Source organism: Lactuca virosa, chromosome 1 (genome assembly GCF_052849685.1).
Source record: "Lactuca virosa cultivar CGN04683 chromosome 1, Lactuca_virosa_CGN04683_v6, whole genome shotgun sequence".
Lineage (NCBI taxonomy): Eukaryota > Viridiplantae > Streptophyta > Magnoliopsida > Asterales > Asteraceae > Lactuca > Lactuca virosa.
This window is the reverse complement of record NC_136426.1, coordinates 313462978-313468977: the sequence shown is the minus strand read 5'-3', so window position 1 is coordinate 313468977 and position 6000 is coordinate 313462978.

Sequence of the window (6000 nt, the reverse complement as noted above, 5' to 3'; positions counted from 1 at the left end):
AAAAGAAGAAGTAATTTTTGTGGTGCAAGAGCTATTAAGCAATTCAATTCCAACATCTTGAGCTCCTTATGGACTTTTGTAAGTCTTCGAGTTCTCATATTGTTGTTTCATCCATGTTAGATCTATGAAATAAGTTAGTTTCTTCATGATTGTGCAAATATGGATGCATTGTTGTGTTAAATTTTACAACTTTATCATTCTTGTTGGATCTATATGCTCAAGAATCATTATTGAATTATATTGCTAATAACATATGATCATATAGTGTTACACCTTTATCAAGTTGGCACATTTTGAATATTTATTATTAATATAATTATTAATAAATAAAATCAACTCTTGTATTTAATTAGGGAATAATTATTGTTTTTGTGAAAATAATAATTAAAGAGGTCACAACTAGTTATTATATCATATGGTATGATTTAATAAGTCATATACAAAGTTTTGGACACTTTGGTTAACCATAGACTTACTAGTTAGTAAGTTTTTGGTTAAAGAAACTAGCCTACCTTTTTGTCTTCTTCTTTTGATCACATTTTCAAAAGATAAGGGCTTACATTTTATAAAGACTTGAAGTTTTTTAATAAAGATCTTGTCTTTTTCTTTATAGAAATGTAAGCATGGATAGCGAATGGAGACATGGTCTTTGTCTTATTTTACTCTAGGTGACATGCTTTAGAAGCATGTCATTAAAATAATATTAAGAGGCATGACTTGTATTAAAGTGTTAAAATCTAATGAGTAATGTTTTGGATTTATGAAGGTTTTCATTCTTCTCATTTTCACTAGCCAAAATCATGAAATTTTAGATACTTGCATCTCTTTTTTAAGTCATTACTTGGGTTTTGACTTAAAGCTTCAAAGTGTTCTTATTATTACAAGAAAGACTAGTATCCATTTCAAGTTGATAAATTGTTGGTGGATATCTAATATGGAGTTCTACTCTACATTCTTCGTTAATTTCCAACCTCCCAAGAGGAACCAAAGTCTTCAAAGGTTGTAATATTTTCTTCTTATGGTTGTTTTAATCTTTCCATTTTTGCAAGATGATCCTTGGTGGGTTAAAATGGTTTTAAGTATATTCACAATTTTAAAGCTTTCGGTGTCGTTTCTAGTGTTTTTAAAAACATATATTTGATTAAAACCAAACATATGATGGGAGTTGGAAGTTCAACAGGTCTTTGGGGTGATGGCCTTGTGCCTATAGGCCCACTTAGGTGTTGACTATGAGATGATGACAACTGGAAGTGTAATAGGTATTTAGGATAATGGTTGCATGCCTATACGCCTACTGAGGTGTTGACTATGAGCCTTGTATGTTTGCATTGTATATATAATGCGATATATGGTATTTTAGGAATTTCGTTAAGTTTTGTGCTTACATTTGTGGATTGAATGTTTTTCAAGTAGTTATGTTGTCAGAAGGAATGGCCCATCTTGACTATATCGCACGTGCATCACTATTGATTTTGTTACAAACTTCCGCTGATTTCACCTTATTACTCTGTTTTGGAAAACTATGTATTTACAATGTTGAACAAATGAGTTTTATATTATTTTTGGAACGAAGTTTGACTTATTACTTTATTCTGAGAATAAAAAAATTGGTTTGAAATTTGGGACGTTACAAGTTGGTATTAGAAGCTTGATTTGAGGGATTTGGATGAATATTTATGTGATTCCAAACTCAAACTAGGATATGAGAATTTTTACAATCTTTTTGAAAATGAAGATAACAAGAAGTTTGTGAGCTTGACAGAGACAAAAAGATGTAGGGAAAGTGTAACGTCCCAAAAATGGTAGTAAAAAATTTCATTTCACTACTAGAAAAAGCATGAATAACTACAGAAATTTCTTACGGAAGTAGAATCCGTAGCTATTTTACTATGGAATATGCTACAGAATGGGTAGGCGTAGCAATTTACTATAGAATTTGCTTCAAAATTGCATTCCATAGCTAATTGTCACACCCCAAAATTCAAGGCCAAAAATTTCGTTTTGATTAAGTTATAATATAAAACCATCAGTAATAAAACATTCATATTCATATCTCATGTCAAAACCAAAGTGTCAATAATCAAAGCATTTTATCATAAAACCATATCAGAGTGTAATCCCAAAGATCTCATGTGCGGAAAACATAGTGTGATGCGCTGCGATCAAGCCGACTCCTTTCCTTTGAAAACGAGTACCTGAAACCAAAACTGTAAACCGTAAGCACGAAGCTTAGTGAGTTCCCCCATCATACCACATACCACATAACTGCCATCGGTATCTTTCAACCGGTAACTGCCATCGGTATCTTTCAACCGGTAATCGGGGACTATTTCACCCCTACCACTATCACATAATAATATATCATAAACATACTGTTCACGTACTAACATCATAAACATGTTGATCACATACTAACATAACAAACAGACAGATAAGCATTGCATGGTTTTTGTATACCCCTTCGGTATCTTTCAACCGGTATCTGCCTTCGGTATCTTTCAACCGGTATCTGCCATCGGTATCTTTCAACCGGTATCCGACATCAGTATCTTTCAACCGGTATCTGCCATCGATATCTTTCAACCGATAACCGGGGACTATTTCACCCCCTACCACTATCATATAATAACAGGATGTAATCATACAGTCAGGCATATCTAGGGTACTGACCTACCCTTCGATCCTAACGACCGAGTCAGGGAAGAACTATTCCCTGCTACTACCACTGACACACATAGTATATCACATAAGCATATCTCATAAGCATATCTCATAAGCATATCACATAAGCATATCTCATAAGCATATCTCATAAGCATATCACATAAGCATACCAAGATAATTATCACAAAGACAATTATCTACCAACTACCCCTGTTGGTGGGCCGGCATTGTAGCCTTAGACCCACCCCTACTGGAAGGTAGCTTACCTCGCACTGCTGAAGTCCCGAAGACTCAACCCCACACTGCTGAAGTCCCGCAGACTCAACCCTAGCTGCTGGATGACAGATTCCCGATCTGTCAATATGAAAACATTACCCAATTAATAATTGGGTTCCACTACATAACCATAAGTACATGCTTTGGGTAATTACTACATTACCCCTAGCTTGGCTTATTCAAGCCCAAGTCCCAATTCATAGGCCCAAAGTCGACTAGGACTCAAAGCCCAACATATGGCCCAATTTTCCAAATTAAGCCCAAGCCTATACATGACCTTATTCTAAGGCCCAACATCATATATAATCATTAAGGCCCAGACTATGGCCCATCTATGGCCCAATTTTCCAAATTAGGCCCCACAACTCATATGGGCCTTACCTCAAAGCCCATTAATTATTCTAGTCCAATTGCTTGACTTTGGATGGCCCAATAATAATTTAATCATCAAGTCCCAATAGAAAGGCGCAACAATAAACCCAAGTGAAATTAGGGTTTCACATAAAATGATGATTAGGGTTAAGTTTCCTACTTAACCCATTAAGGACTTAATCCATTAAGTCCAATGTTGCTTAGATTAATTTTTTGCCATTGGTTATTATTTAATATTTCAAGTTATTAAATAATTCACGCGTGTTCCGATTAATTCCCCAAAAATTAGGGTTTTATTGGAATTAGGGTTTTCCAAACCCTATTTAGGGTTTCCAACCCAACTACTAGCCCATCCGATAATCACACTCACACCCTAATCTAATTACAAACACACATACACACGAAAATACACCCACCCATGGTGGTACACGGCGGAAACAGCAGCTGTTCATGATGGCAGCGATGCCGGAAAGTGGAAGGAATGGCGGCAAGCGGTGGAATTTGCGATGACAGCCACCACCTCACGGTGGTGGCAGCGGTTCTCTTGATTCCTGTGAGCAAATTAACGCAAATACAACCCGATTAGCTCCCCATACGCCCCTTTAAGGCAACACACATGCATTTAGCCACCTACAAGGTGGCGGGACATCGTCGGAACGCCACTGAAATGGCGACCAACGGCGGTTACGGCCCAAACAGCTAGAAAAATGGAAGAAGGGGATGAGATATAGTCTCACAAAGAGCGTTCCTATTGCACACGACTCGTGTCCGCCGGTCACAGCTCCGCCTTCATTCTTGGTGGGGCTTCTCCAGCCGTTCACGACTTCACCGGAGGCGGCAGAGAAGATTATGGTGGCGTTCGATGACAGGGTGGCGGAGGTTGGAACGGTAGCATCTAGCGGTCTTGATCGATCGGAACGAGAAGGAGTGTGCGGCTGGAGATGGCGAACGGCAGAAGGGAGATCCGGAGATGGTGACGGCTGAAAATGAGGCTAGGGTTAGGGTTCCGTAAGGGCTATATACCCGGTGCCTCTAAACTCCTTTCCATAATAACGGAATCGGCCCTTCTTTCCTTATTTTCTTTCAAAATGAGTCCATAAGTTACCCATTTAACCCCTAAAATCAAAACCCCTTACAAATTGGATCTGAATTTTACCAAAAGCCCCTCCTTCTTGAAATTCTTTCCAAATTGGTCCAGAATTTACTCTTTAGCCCCTTACTCCATAAAATATTTTCAACCTTAATCCAATATTTACCTTTCAGCCCCTGACTTCAAAATCCTTTAAAAACAAATCCCAAAATTATATTTTAACCCCTTAACTTTCAATTATAACTTTTAATCCCCGAAACTAACTCCTTGCTATACTATTCCGCTTTCAGGGCTATTATTCATTTATTTATTTATTTATTTATTTATTAAATAAACAGGGTGCTACACTAATAGTTTAATAACTACAAAATTTTGCTACAAAATGTAAAACCGTAGGTAGATTGTAACGAAATTTGCTACAAAATCATAATCCGTAGGTATTTCACTACAAAACTTACTACGATTAAAAGTTTGTAGTGATTTTGCTACAGAAGTTGCTACGGAATCATAATACATAGCTATTTTGCTACAAAATTTGCTACATAATTGAAGTTTGTAGTTATCTTGTTATGGATTTGCTACACAATTAGAACTCATAGCTATTTTGCTATGAACACATTTTACATATCAAATTTTGTTGCTATTTTGCTATAGAATTTGCTACGGAATTAAAATATGTAGTTATTTTTCTACCGTCTTTGCTATGGAATCGAAGTTTGTAGCTAACTTGCTACAATATTTTCTACATAACCAAACTATAGGTATTTTCTATTGGATAAAAGCTAACAATTATTATTTTACAAAATTGGCCAGTAAAATTTTTAAGTATTTGGAGGCATCCTAAGCAAAGCTTAGACCCATTAAAGGATCACGGATGGTCGATGACCCACGATTGGTTGGATGACATGAACCCGACTAACCCGAATGAAATATTCGAAACCGACTATCGTTTGTAGGTAAAAAACAAAAAAAAATGAATTTAAAAGAATTTGACTCTTCAAACTTGGGAAGAGAAGAATGGTAGAGAGAGAGGATGTGAAAGAATCTAGCCATATGCGGTCAAACCGCATTGATGACCGCAGGGTGGGGACGGTGTTCGCCACTGCCGCCATGGAAAACCGTAGGGCAAACCGTGCCCACACCCCTTAGGAACAAAAAAAACCATATCTTCGTCGCTCATATATTGAAAAGAAAGATTTCTTGAAGCTTGTTTTTTTTGTGCGTATCCAATGGCTACTAGGTCTACTCAACGGACCAAATGAAAAACTCTATAAATTTCAGGTCTTTCTTAGCTTAAACCCGATATTTTACCCGGTTTATCCGGACCCAATAGACCTATAACCAAAATAGCCAAAACCCGAAAAAGGTTATTATTAAAACCCAAAACTAGAACATGGAGAAACATCAATACATAATACCTAATTTTGAAAATATGAATTTTAATAAATAATTAGAGCCCAATAAGAATAATTCAAATAAGTACTATTCCCAAGAAAAAAAACATGTGCCCAAATATGACTTGAATTTAGGTTCAATTAAATAAACAATTGTTATACAAATATGATTTTTTTTTCAATTTATATAATATATAATAATAA